General features: G+C 38.7%; 1 protein-coding gene across 1 annotated transcript in view; it reads left to right on the plus strand.

Annotated features, from left to right (window-relative positions):
• Window positions 1–4,699: 4,699 nt before the first annotated feature.
• LOC139145224 (ras-like protein family member 10B) overlaps window positions 4,700–15,644 on the plus strand; it is a 66,697-nt gene continuing 55,752 nt past the window's right edge. The window contains exon 1 of the mRNA XM_070716246.1: window positions 4,700–4,797. The gene's annotated coding sequence lies outside the window, so the exon portion shown is untranslated. The remainder of the gene's footprint in view (window positions 4,798–15,644) is intronic.

Raw genomic sequence — 15,644 nt, forward strand, 5'->3', positions numbered from 1 at the left:
TTGACTCACTACAGTGCAGGCACTGGAGAACTATTTTATACTGAAGTTGTTTTTTCTTCTGTATAGATGATTGTTTGTGTGTATCTGTTATTTTTCTTTATTTTATGGTATTTTTCTATGGGCCTAGAGCCTGATTCAAATAAATAAATAAATAAAATTAAAAAAAATTGTGAGACACCGTAACCTCACAGTCAATGCAATGAACTTTGGTGAACGTATACTCTCAACCAGCTGAAATGAACAGCTTTTTCATATGCAAAATCAGCGTACGGTATTTAACCGGTGGTATTGTTTGAATTGCGTTTTATTGGAAGCGATTATGATTCTTTTCATCAATTCTTCATGCAATTTTATGAAAAAATCTTATGGAAATGTTCACAATGACATAATATGATACTGTGTTCCCTCGCCAGAAAATCGCTCTCGTGAATTTGATTTCTAGGTAATTATTTTTTTTTCACTTGTCCCGTCGGGCAAGTGGCATCAGAGGTTCACTTGCCCGAACGTGACTTTCACTTGCCCCGGGCAATCGGACAACCCTTAGTGTCTTTCCCTGGTGTATAAGTGATGTTAGAGGGAGACAGTCGTCAGAACTCTGCCAAAAGGTTGCCAGGGACCCCCTTCCACTGAGTGTGTTATACCATTTCAAAAACAAAAACAGAATGTATTTCATGTGATATCATAGAAATTGAAACAAGGTTCTTTTAGCTCGCATTTGGTTATACCAATGTGAGATTATCATATAAGCTGAAGTCGGTGGCTTCTGTATGTATGTTTGTAAGTCTGTATGTACGTACAGTATGTCCGTCAACTTCAAAAACTCATGAACTGCTGCTCTTTTTAGCGAAGTATTTGGTGTGTGGATGCATCCTGGGCTGTAGATGGGATTTTGTTCAAAGTTTGCAGTGCCCAAATTATGCAAATGAGCTTTAAAAATGTGAAAATGGTCAAAAATCAATAACTGAAGAACCGCTGGTTCGATTGCTTTGAAAATTAGTATGCAAGTACCTTACGTAGACCTTATACAGTTTTATGTATATCGTGAAGATATCTTGAATTTTGTATTTTTGCTGAAGTTTTTGATTATTTTCCTCATTTTATGTAAAAATTATTCTTCTCTGAAACCGCCAGCCCAGTTTCTCTCAAATTCAGGTTGGATGTTTGCAAGGGTGTTACCCTTCTAATTTGTTGAAATGACGACAAAATTGGAAAAACTACTGTTTTGGGGCAATTTTTGTCATTTTTGGTCAAAAAATCCTAAAAAATATTTTTTTAAAGCCCCTGGACAGAAAGCTTTTATATTTGGTGTGCAGATGTCCAGGGATGTCAATAGTTAGATATGTGGAAATTGTCAAGAAATATACAAATTTGTATTTCTAAGACAATTCTGTCATTTTTGGTGAAGAGAACTTGTTCTTAAAATTACTTGTCTGATAGCTTTTTAATTTGCTACAAAAGTCCTGAGGGATGTTATCAGATAAAATTTCTGCCCAAACTGTTGGGAAGCCCCAAATTTTTATATTTTAGGTAATTTTCTCAGTTTGTGACCTTAAATGACCTACACTAACCCAGGATACCTTATGAGACAGTTTCAAAGGCTGTAAACATAATTTTATCATATTTGGTATGGATTAGTAGGAAAATTCGATCCAGCAAACAAAGCTGATGTAAATTTTTTCATTGCGGATCAATTTTTGCAAGATTTTCATGTAAGACACACAAGAACTGATGAGAAATTTGGTAATTCCAGATGTCGTAATCACCCCCAAAGTGGAAGGCATTTCACTATCTGTAACTAATTAAAGTGCTGTTTACATTCGAATGATAGCACTCATAGCATTAATTAAAAAATTCCCAAGGTTGTAAGTATATTTCCTGGCATCTGGCCTTATGTAAACATAATCAATAAAGGGATGGAACATTTGATAGTCAGGAGGGGTAGTCTAGAAGATTGATGAGGTAGCATTACTTTTTACCAGATCCCTTGTACATTTTTTCCCACTCTTTATTTTTTCCCCACTCTTCCAACCTTTTCTTTTTGTCAAGCCTTCTCTGGCTAATTTTTTGTTGGCATTTGCTTATGTATGTAGGATCTGCTTGTCCCATTGCTATAGAAGTTGATATGCATGTTCCTAAAGATGACCTCCAGTACCTAAGTCGCAGACCTTATTTGCTTTTGTCTTTCTTGGACCAATTCAAACGAATTATAGCACACTGTCCTTGACGGTATTTTCAACTTCTTTATCCGAGCAGAGATAAATGTCATGGTTCTACCAGTAAGTGGGATACACGACTTGTGGAATACTGCGGAAATCATCTTAAGAATGGCTTCAGACTTTTTTTGCGTTTCGTAAACATGGACTGGCTATATCATATTGAGTGATTCACACATGCTGATTTCTGCTTGAATGTTTTGGTGCACTCTGTAGCCTGAAAGGAGAGTCGTTTATGAATTGGTGCTCCACTATCTTTAGGGCTTAAAGATATACTGTCACCTGTTCAAATTTTACCACAATTACCATGGAAAGAGAAAATCTAACCAATCACAGATTTTAAGCGGGTGGCCGCTTTTTAAAAACAGCGCCCTCACATGGGCATTTTGAATGCCAAGGAACCATATATGGGCATATTTAGATTACAGGTGACTGTATACCTTTAAGTTAACAGAGTACTCTGATATGACTCAGTCTATCCATAGTAGAAGGATGGTCTTCCCCAACCCCTCTTGTGTCTCTGAGTTAATCGTCCAGTCTAGATAATAATGCGGCACATAACGTTAATATATCAAAGATTTATGTCTGACATATTTTGATGTATGTAAATTTAAAGTCTGTTTTGCAAATCATTATGAAATCTGCAGTTCATATGAAAAGCATGACAACTTCCTGATCCTTTTCTGTTTTCTCAATGAGAATTTACTGTATAAGAAAGCAACATGCACTAATAGTTCACAATACATTTGATACACTGACATAAAGAAAAAAATGACACGATATTTTTCGTTCTCGCTGATGCAACTTTTTTCCTTTATGTCAAAGGTATTTTTTATGATTGAAATGATAGTCAACGAAAGGGAGTTTTTATCATTATTAGCTGTGCATTTATGGTTTCAGCGTTAAGAGGAAAGGTCTTCTCAGGCGCTGCGCACATCAGATTTGGCTACAATCTTTAAAAATGACTCTTCTCTCTATGGCTTCGCAAGAGATGTAATTGATGACTGGCAAGTCTAATTACCAAACGAACTTTATAATTTACCGCAGATGTTCTCTCTTTGATATTAATGATTGACATCCATTTATGTACAACAGTTCTTGACATTTGTTATGCATAGAAAGCGTGAAATACATTCACAGCTCATTCAAACTACTGTATTCAAACCTTAAAATTGAAACTTTGTAATTCCTATCTCACAACTGACAGGTCAACAATTTCAACACAGAATAACTGGATGTTTAATATGTACCAAGATATTATATTATTACTATCTCACCTTTTGTTTTACATTTGTCGCGGGGGATTTCACCCTGTTTTCGAAAGTTGGAATAGGGGGATCGAACCACTTTTGACGTCCGCAAATAATAATCCACCGCCCCCGTCGAAGAAACTGACCAGCCCCTAATAAACAGCCTCCCTCGATAGTTTGTGCAAGATAGTCCTGTTCAGCGAACACTCGAGGCAAATGACTCAATCTTTTTCCAGACAACCTGGCCTCAACTTTCAGTGACGTCGAAAATTTTGTAAGTTCACAAAAGCACAGTCCCATCACCACTGTGGTGCATGCATGGACTAATTAACAAACGCCTTCTTCGAAAACCACCTGTTCGAGGCAAGGACGTTCGATCTGCGTTTTACTAACTTAATAGCGCAGTCCCTCCATCACGGAAGGCCAGTGGTTTGAGAAACTTTGATTTTGTGCGGGCCGATACGCCCTCTACGGCCATGCAAATGCTTTTAGGGTCTGTAGCGAAAAATGCGAAGGATTGCTTTGCCCTTCATTTTATCAAAATAAGCACTGGCGTACGGAATGTTTCCTAGATCGTCGTCGGATGGGAAGTGACTGACACTGTACTGTGAGGCCGAAGGCCGAACCTCGGTACTGTATTCTTATACAGTACCGAGGTTCGGCCTTCGGCCTCACAGTACAGTGTCAGTCACTTCCCATCCGACGACGATCTAGGAAACATTCCGTACGCCTTTTATCAAAAGTGGCCAATTGATGATGTGTTATTGCATCAACTTGATTGAAAATATAAGTAAATAGTAAGTCAACTGTCTACTTGTTGATATGTCATCGAATGTATTGCGATGCAGCATTACTGTATGATCGTCTGGGCAGTCTCTCGGGAAACATTAATTTTAAAAATGACAAACTTGCGTCATACCTCTTGCGAAGTTCTCTTTTAAAAACTGACATGTGTGTTGCGACAAAAACTGACCATGAGAATCCATGGAGTCGATTCTCTGACACTTAAGCTTATTATCGTTTGATCGTGATGCGTCCAATGCCAACTACTTATAGAAAGAATATTTTATCTTTCAATCTCTAAAGAAGCAGACCTTGAGTGATATCACATACAACACGCAAATGTAGGCGAAGTTGATGGGTAACCAGTTTTTGGCGCTTGGCCCAGTTCAGCGAACATCGCAGGCTTACACCTAGCGCCCTCAACGTCATTAGACCTTCCATACGATTTCAGTTGTACACCACTCTGCACTCCATGGCTTCTATATACCCAGGTGCGATGATGACACAAAATAGCTGAACGCTCTCCTTCGTGACGACACAATACCTTCAAGGTACGTAGTGAATTCTTATCTTTCATCAAACAAAGGTGTTTAAAGCATCCAGTGGTATACAAACCCATGACCTTTTTAGGAAATTCCAGAATTTTCCCGAAGAATAGGCCTATCCTTACTTTCTTCAGCGAACTCTGCAGTATATGTACGTCATGTTATCATTTCTGACACTTCATACAGTCAGAATGGTAAAAATTTTAAACACCATCTCCGTCGTTTGCCGTAATCCATCACAACACTTGTAAACAGGAACAGTCTTCATTGTTGTGATTACATTTATTTATTCATTCATCTATTCATTTATTTTTTGTTTGTTTTTTTTGTTTATTGGTGTATTTATCTTGATGCTTGTTTATGCTTTGTTGTTTTTCGTGTTAATCAATGGCGTAAATTGATCTATAGCGTGCGTTACTTGAGTAGGGGCAAGGCAATCAATTCAAGAATAATTTTTGCCGTCGGCGTGCATCATCACCTTTTCCTCCACAAACTTTGAGTCCGAAATCCTAAGTGTTCTGAAGAACGTGTAAGCCGCCAAGGGAAGTCTCCCTCCCGGGAATTTGCTGATTAACGTCCCGTTCTCCTACTCGACGTAGTGGGTTAACGCGACGGGATTGCCGTGTTTATGCCTACGCACAGCAGACAGCGAGGCTCCCCGCGTCAACTTATCTCTGTATGCGTTCTGCTTCTTAGGAATGCACTCGACAATTTACTCATCGATGGTGGATACGCATGCATACGCTAAAACTCGAAATGCCGGGATTGTCCATCTTGGGCAAGGTGTAAGGCTTTACGAGTCTCTGCCCCCGCTCGCCGAACCTTGATATTTGAAACCAGAACAAACGGCTGTTGAACGACGCCTCGTGTGCTGTGAGCGAGTCTCTGTGATTTTTTTACTCCCCACCTATGGCATGATGTGGCGCTGCCTTGTCGTAAATGAACCATGACAGTATCATCTTGCTTACAGTCAACACAGTGAACGCATTTTTTTGGCTAGAGTGTACTTTACAATGCCAGCAACCTCAATTTTCACCTCTCAAATTGGTCCATGATAAAATAGCTGCTACAAGACACGCAATTACATATTATTTTATTTATTTATTGTAATTTTTTGAATGGTTTATGTTCTAATAAAGCGCGGTTCGATACATGTATCTATGCATGTACCATGCATTATTGTATAAGTGTACTTAGGTAGGTAGGTAGGTAGGTAGGTATGTGTAGGTATGTAGGTAGTTAGGTATAGGTAGGTAGTAGGAAGCTGAGGCAGTTGGTAGGTAGGTGGGAAGGTACGCCGCGCTGTGACATATCCAGCAGTCAACTTTTCTATCATCTATTCCTCTGCCGTCTCTCTACGTCCTTCTCCTCTGTTCCAATTTTTGTTTATCTACAAGCATTCTCCTCCGCGATAAAATACACAGTCATGCATGTTTTCCACGAACTATTTTTCACCGCATTTACAATACGGGTCCAAGCAATCAATCTGTATAGGACCGAATGGACGATGACGTAATCATAAATTGGATTTTTAAAAGGCCAGATCTGTAAACAATCGGCAACGACCTTCCTAGAAACCTATTCGTCCCGTCTTGGTGTTCTCATTAACGAGATATTCTACCGATTCCTGATGACGTCATCGTGGCTGCATTACATCTTCCACGTCTTGTTTCCATGTCAAACTCTTCCGCAATGGTAAGAGGAATTTGGACAGCGCCTCCTCGGTATCACTGAATCATTTGCCTGAACAAGATTACTTACATAGTAGTCCTATCAAGGAATTCACAAACAGCTCTTGTAAATTAACCTTTTGAGCGCCAAAGTAAATTTTCGTCGCCTTTAATTTATAAAACATACCGTAGTCAATTCTTTTCGGATTTCTGCCAAAATTTTGATAAAAATCTTGTAGCAATGAAATGTGATGTCCATTTGGTCCAAAATTATCAAAAACAAATTACTAAAATTCATAGAAATTTGTAAAATGTTGCTGCACTAAAATTTTGGTGGGAAAAATTACAGCACTCAAAGCGTTAAGCGTTAAATTTATATGTCGCCGCATCAGTTGTTTGGCGTTGTTGCGATTTCAGCAGAACGCAGTGTGACAATCATGACGTTTTAGTTTAATTTTCTTTGAGATGTGTGTTTGCTATTTTCGACCGTGTGATGAGATGAGATCAAGGGATCTACGGCCGAGAAAATCCCGTTGTCATCCTAAGTTCCAAATCATAATGAGGACAGAAACTTGTCCCGGTAGTTTCGATTGCGACCTCCAGATTGTTTGAAACTCTTAATTAATGAACTCTTAATTAAGGTGCCAATGCGCCCCGAAAGTGAAACACTTTAACTTTTGCTCAGATTTTCCTAAAGGAATATTGCAACCATTCTCTTTCAAAATCAAGAATAAAATTAGGGGTCGCCGTGCAAATTTTAGTACTAGAGTAACAAATCACCCAAATTTTGGGATATTTGAAATTCAAAATGGCCGCTATTCCTGTGTTAACTCTATGGAGAAAAATGAAATTTTCAATTTTCAACAAAACACGACGGTGACAATTTTCTTACGCCAAGAGCTATAGAATGAACCCCGACAAGTCGTGGACCAGAAAAAATAATGGTAAACGTTTGAGAGTCCAAATATCTATCCCCGGGGCACATTATACCTTAAGAAACGTCCCATGAAACTCAACCCTGCAGATAGCGCAGCGAGCTGTGACACCCGATCAAATGACGCTGACTTTCGGGAGTCAGCTTTTTCCATGCGATCTCACAATATTGATTTTATCCGCACCGTATTCTCCAAATGATGTTATCGTTTCGGGCCGGCAGCAAACGGTAATGATTTCGTTCCAGACATGTATGTGATGCATGGAGCGAGGTCGACTTTAATAAAACCTCCATTCACACGCATCCACATTTCACACGGCTCTTTTCTCCCTGAACTTGCCGTGAACCCCATTTGTATTTCAATTGCAGTGCAATATCCAACTTCATGTGATGTATTGGATGACACATTTAGAGTGAATGGGGATGATCTATACCTAACTCGGATGAAAGGAACAACATATCGGCAAATCAAAACCCTACTTGAAGTTGGCACGATACACACACCCCGGCGGTGACACACACAAAATGGTCGGGTACCCATCATCAAAATGTCAAAACACCCATTGTCCGGTAATTTTCAACCTTAGGAAAAAGACACCCTTATTTTGAGAAATTTCGGAGAAAATTAGACCTAAAAACAACCCTTTAATTTACAAATCTATGAGAAGAAGAGAGAATTTTAAAATGCAGTTACAGACATATCAATATTGTATAGACCAAAGAGGTTGTTTCAACATATTCATGCAGTCTATACTGTTGTCGTCTGTACAAGATTATCTTCATTACAGTCTGAACCAACATAACGACTTAAAATTTGAGTCCATGATGACGTCATTCTTTAAAACAATCCCGTTTTCAGTTTTAGCCATGGCATGGTTATACATCTCAGAAAGTTCTTTAACAGGTTTCAAAGGGGCATTTCATGGACCAGTTATTGAAGAAGTAGGCCTACCCCTTTTTCTTGATGATAAACAAAAATCGTCCCCTTTACCACGACTTTTGGAACACGTATAGATACACAATTTCACTTAGAGTGCAACCGCCGGCCACATACATCGTCTCGGAACACGCTAAACCTATACTCGATGTATATACATTTATAAATGATCGCTTTATACGTTAAAGAGCTGCAGTTCTCACGTATGAGCAGACAAACCAAGGTCTTCTTTAACGGCATTAAAGGGAAGCAAGTTAGGATAGCCACAAAGTTGAAATGTTACTTTGACAATGTACAACTCCGAAAACGTTTGTTTATATCTTTCGATCCTCTAAAATACACCTGGATTGTGCACAGCGCTTCTCGGTCATGTGGGACCGATACGAACTCTGAGCGAAGTTCCGACGACCGTGTTCTTTTCATAGCACAACTTCCGCAGTCATTCACAAAAAAATATCAGAAAACACGTTTGAAGGTGATATGATACCGTGTCAATGACAGCGTTCATTGTCACATACTCAATACAACCGGTATAGATAAGGGTAGCCAACATTATCAAACGAATCTCACCAATGCCGCAGTCTTCTTCTCAATTTCACTGTGTACAATGTTATCAACTCCCAACAAGTGGTGTTTTTTCTGTTCACGAACTACATACAATAATCGGTAAACCCAATCATCCGGCGCTCATCGAATCACTTTGAACCCTCACCAGTAGTGATCTAACCAACCACAAAATGCTTTACACGACATAGACTGAATCAAGACAACCGGACCTGTGCCAAGTCGTACCTCGTGAAAAACACAACCCAGCTAAGTGTTTTGGCAATAATAAACGCCAAAACACTATTTTAACTTCAATTATACCCACTAGGGCGATAAGACCCCTGCCGACATCACATGAGTATCCATACATGTTTACATCACTTCAAAACCTGTTGAGACTTGCTAACCTACATCGCTACGGTAATCGTTTTGGAAGAGTGGTGAATTTGCACACATCAATAAAATATTTCAATTATTACCGTACTGTATTTCCAGTCTCCTCCTTTACAGCGATCAATCTTACACGATCTAATGAAGCTATAATTGTGTACCCATATCTAAGCTATTACAACTACTGCGATGCTGATGTATCAAAATTGGTCTGAGGAGTACAGGCCTACTTATCAAAGACTGCTAAAATGCCTGATAACTCATCTAATCATGTGCTTATTTGGGAAGGGACCCATCGTCATTGGTTAAGATAAGGCCGACTTGTCGCAGCGACACCCGGACAGCTTTAAGGTAGTATGCGCCTCGAAAGTGAAAGACTTAAACCTTTGCTGAAACTTTTCTCAATGAATCTTTCAACCATACTCTTTCAAAATCAAGAATGAAAATCAGGGGTCACCGTGAAAACTTTGGTACTATAGAAACAAATTACCCAAGATTTGCCTACATTTGAAAGTCAAAAATGGCCCCTGTGTTTACTCTATAGAGAAAAATAGAATTTTCGATTTTCGATTTTCGAAAAACCTAAGACGGTGAAAATTTTTCTTACACTTTAAAACGAGCCCTCACAAGTGGTAGCTCAGCAAAAAATAAAAATTTGAGAGTCCGAATATCTGTCTCCGAGGCGCAGTCTACTTTAACTATACAATTGTAAACCGACGCACCCTCAGTGGCTGGAAAAAGCACGCTTTTGGATCAAAACTTATGTTTACACGTTTTAATATCACCAGCTATTAGAATAAAGATAAGCATGCGTTTCTAAAAATTCCGGACCGTTTGTGAGATATCGCCGTAAAACCCTTCAAAATTTCACAAAATGACTCAGTAGATATTTTCCTGTTTAAAAATCGTTTGTACTTGAACAGATAATCTAATCCATGCTAGGGGCTCTAAACAGGTATCTCATGTGTTACATTCTGAAATTTAGGAACATTTGGTGCAAATTTGTGGAGCTGAAACGTTTTAAAGTAGAGCTGTGAAAATTTGTATATGTGTGACATCACTGACCAATCGCACGACAAACCTACGTCTTTTGGAATCGTATGGTTCTGCAAATCTTTATTATGCAAAGAAAACCATGAAAATTTTGTATTTTGATTGATTTTGGAAATAACCCCTAGCAACCGTTGCTTAGCAGTTTTAAGCGGTTCGGTTGGCAGTTTAATATGCGAAATTTCAATAGATGACTTGTGACAATTAATTAGCCCACGGAAAACAACGATACAAAGGATACAAAACGGAATATGTTTAAGAAATTGATTGCAGTTTACCTTAAATTTATTTCAAACTTTGCGCTCTGTCTCTTCAAAACTCCCGAGTACGCGTTCTTCGGGGACATTGTCTAAATAGGGTGAGCAGTTTGACCCGCAGTCTTACTTACCAACTTGTAAAAACTTTAAAGTGAAGCCATGAGTAAGTATGCAAAGCTATGGCCCGGTGTGGTCTCCAATGTAGATCATTGCACTGAAACTTTAGAGCCGGCAATCAAAACATTAAAGTTCTACGCTAAAAAGAACCAATACAGTGACTTCTAAAAGTCTTTCCATGTTTTCGCCGCAAGATCTTTTACACTTGTGGCGAATTTTCTCCGTTAATTGTGCGATTGTTATCACAGGCGCACAGTACACCTGCTTTTAATATCAAAAGCGAACTTGTATATCGGACCATAGGGGGTCCAATCTCCGATGATGACGATGATGATGATTAAATATTTAAAAATGAAGATAAATAAACATATATTTGGACTCAGTAAATTTGTTGTTATTGTTGTTGTTATTGTTGTTGTCGTTGTTGATACTATTTGCAGAAAAGAACAAAGTATGCGCTGCAAATTTCAACACAGCCTAACTATACATGTGCGTCGCAAATTCAATACAGCCTAACTATACATGTGCGTTGCAAATTCAATACAGCCTAACTATACATGTGCGTTGCTGCCTAACTATACATGTGCGTTGCAAATTCAATACAGCCTAACTATACATGTGCGTTGCTGCCTAACTATACATGTGCGTTGCAAATTCAATACAGCCTAACATTACCCAAGGGGTGTCACTTCATTGCCACACACTTTTTTTCGATCGCCAAAAATGCACCTAGCATGCATCGAAATCGGTAAAATTCGACGTAGGGTCAAAGCACATTAGTCCTTCTCAATAATACTCCAACATTTTTACCTCTTACCGATGAAAAGTCGAGAAATCAGCAAGTTTTTCAGCGTATCTGGACGTCTCTTACATTTCAGATTTAAAAGGCGAGGCAGTGTATTGAGTCACGTGGGCGCTTTTCAAATCGAACCAATAGCAGAGCTGAATGGACCAGCGAAAACCCGGAGGCAACGTAAGTTTCTCACATCTTTGGAAAGAACGATCTCTTGCTGCGGGTGAACTGGAACTGTTAAAGTTACCAGAATTTCGTATGCAGACGCACGCAGACAGTGTCACCCATAGTCTTCCAAAGACGTGAGAAACTTACGTTACTGCCGGGTTTTCACGCTGGGCCCATTCGTTCAGTACGGGCTCTGACCCTACATCGAATTTTACCGCTCTCGATGCTTGCTGGGTGCATTTTGGCGAGCTCTGCTATTGGTTCGATTTGAAAGCGCCCACGTGACTCAATACACTGCCTCGCCTTTTAAATCTGAAATGTAAGAGACGTCCAGATACGCTGAAAAACTTGCTGATTTCTCGACTTTTCATCGGTAAGAGGTAAAAATGTTGGAGTATTATTGAGAAGGACTAATGTGCTTTGACCCTACGTCGAATTTTACCGATTTCGATGCATGCTAGGTGCATTTTTGGCGATCGAAAAAAAGTGTGTGGCAATGAAGTGACACCCCTTGGGTAATGTTAGGCTGTATTGAATTTGCAACGCACATGTATAGTTAGGCAGCAACGCACATGTATAGTTAGGCTGTATGAATTTGCAACGCACATGTATAGTTAGGCAGCAACGCACATGTATAGTTAGGCTGTAGGCTATTGAATTTGCAACGCACATGTATAGTTAGGCTGTATTGAATTTGCGACGCACATGTATAGTTAGGCTGTGTTGAAATTTGCAGCGCATACTTTGTTCTTTTCTGCAAATAGTATCAACAACGACAACAACAATAACAACAACAATAACAACAAATTACTGAGTCCAAATATATGTTTATTTATCTTCATTTTTAAATATTTAATCATCATCATCGTCATCATCGGCGATTGGATCCCCTATGATCGGACTAGATTAACGGTAAATATCTCCAACCTTCGAAGCTCGCCCCTCCCCCCCCCCCCCCCCCCTGTAGGCGACTTTGTCTATCTATAGCAGCTGGGACTATAGTGTAATAGAATGTTAAAGAATCCAGCGTGGAAAAGAGTATGAAAGGTCGACCTCGTCACCTTTGCAACACGTGTCCCTCAAATCTATACCTTTAGAATTCGATTCAGAACGTATCTATTATCGGTGTCAGCGTCAATTTCCAGCCTTTCGCATTGGTACAATATCGCAGCATTCGCTATTCATTTTCTTGTACCACAACCTTCTGCTACTACTTGTTACTACATTGACGTTTGCAGCATGGAACATCTTTCAAAATATAATGTATGGCGCCAAAAAATGTAGTCACAACCTTTTTACGTTTGCCAGCCATCCAAGTTCTCAAAAGGACCAGTCTTTTCCGAATGTCGGGTGGAAATAATTTTTAGGGATACTCAATAAACTCATTCAGTGCACAATAATGACATGAAAATTACATTTTCTGGAAGTTATTATTAATGCTACGCTTGCGACCATCATCTGTAACATTCGGGTACTGATAACAACCTTTCGACAATTTTACGGGTTTTTTTATCAGAACCTGGGTCTACTCACGATTATGAAACCTCCTCGGTCGTCACGTCACATTTTCAAGTGAAGGAAGATGACAGGGTTGAATGTCAAGAATGTCATCTTCATCTCGTCCGCCACTTGATACGAGGAAAGAAACCCAGTAAGATATTCCTCGGGACTGAGTTTTATTCCTTATATTTTATGCATGACAAACAGCAGAAATTTGATAAGCTACGCGGAATAAATGACCGGCAGGAACACGCATATTGCCTTACCCGCATTATATATAACATGGAAATTTTTCATGGTCAGTGCTTGCATTGCGAATCCAGGCTACACAAAATCGAGTTCTGAAATCAGATCTGCAAATTTTACATTTATAATCCGGACGAGAGAAATTCTGTTATGAGTGTTTGGTTTATATTTAATACCAGTATTTTGCAGAAAATGACACACAAATCCAGAGGCGGTTCAGTCTGTGGCTTTAGAAAACGTCACACATATCCAATTAGTGCTCCAATATTATCATCTAAATTGGCTAGTATCAGACAATGCGTTTATCGTGGATGTCTGTCCAACTTTGCAATTATTGTAATGAGTGGTTATATCAGAGCCGGAGGCATGTTAGATCACGTGACACGGCTGCTTATTATATTCATAACGTCGGCGTAGATATAATGTGGGATAGGATCGACCTTGAACACGACTTTCTCAACAGAGAGACGCGAAACTCCGAGGAAATATTTCACTTTCGTCACCGAGGAGATAAAAATCCGACACACCTTTTAAGATTTGCAACATTTTAGCAAATTTTTTTTTCCGAACACACATCGACGCCGTACACATTTATACGGTAAAGCAGAGAAAGTTGCGATCAGTCGGGCGATCAGTGCAACAGCAGCTGTCCGTTTTCGCCGTGTGTAGTTATAAGCATGCGATATCAGACTTACAAGTTTATATACTATTCAAATAAACAATGCTTTTGAAAACAACCGGAAATAAAAACAACCAAAGGCGCTATTCCTCTTTTGGGGATACAACACAACGAACTAGTATGATATTGTATTTCATTACAATCTATTTATCAATTTATCGTTCTTTCCTTTCTTTCATATAAGGAATTTTAATTAACACGATTGGAACTAATTCGGGATAATTAGATCTTCATATTTTTTAAATTTCTCAAAAATGTTAGGTGCCCTATAGCTGAATGTCGCAATATTACAAATTACTCATAAAAACAAATGTGTAGCGTAATAGAAAAAGTAGATGAGCTTACATTTGCAGATTTAAAAGACATAACTTCACCATCCAATTATCCAAATTAGTTCCAATCGTGTTGATGTTAAAACTACTACCAAAACTCCAAACTGATTTTCATTAGAGAGTCATAAATATGACTTCAAATCATCCTTTATAAGATGAAAACAAACAGTTGATATCCAATATGTATGTATGTATGTATGTATGTATGTATGTATGTATGTATGTATGTATGTATGTATGTATGTATGTATGTATGTATGTATTCATCCGTCTAGATATCTCATATTTATATCCACACGATCGACTTATATTACGTAAAACAGAGTAAGACACAGACATACAAATATACATGTACATACATACATAGGCCTACATACATACATACATACATACATACATACATACATACATACATACATACATACATAGCTACATACATACATACATACATACATACATACATACATACATACATACATACATACATACATACATACATACATACATACATACATACATACATACATACATACATACATACATACATACATACATACATACATACATACATACATACATACATACATACATACATACATACATACATACATACATACATACATACATACATACATACATATGTATCCATGTATATATGTAGGTAAGAAGACATGTAGGTAGATCGGTAGGTAGATAGGGAGGGAGGGGAGGTGGGTACTCAGTATTTTCGTTTGTAAGCTTACTCGAACATTGATTGATCCCCCACCTATGTGCAATATCCTTTGAGTTGCCAAGTTTGAGTCATGTTGCACCGACCGTCCCACCTGATGAAAATGTGAAATTCAAAGCCACTCACAATCAAACGCGTGCAGAGATAATATTAGAACAAGATGCTTATTTTGACAAGGAATGTACGTACATGTACTAAAGAAAAAAAGAAAAGGCCATGAGCAGATCGTGTCGGGTGACGTCACAACCATCGGTTATTCGAGTGCTTTGAAAAACCATCGTGACTTCTCCAGAAAATATCGGCAAGAAGTTATCAACGAAGCGACATCAGTGTACCCCAAGTCGTAGAGAGTGTTTTTTTCTACCTCCGCTGTCTGCATGACCTGGAGAATCTCATCTTCTCAACAATGCCCTGTCACTGATCCCATCAGCTTGCAGCCTAGTTATATTGTAAAGTATAGCCGTAAAATTGTCCGGCTTTTAAATGTACGATGGACCTTCAGAT

This window comes from Ptychodera flava, chromosome 12, assembly GCF_041260155.1.
Source record: "Ptychodera flava strain L36383 chromosome 12, AS_Pfla_20210202, whole genome shotgun sequence".
NCBI classification, from domain to species: domain Eukaryota; kingdom Metazoa; phylum Hemichordata; class Enteropneusta; family Ptychoderidae; genus Ptychodera; species Ptychodera flava.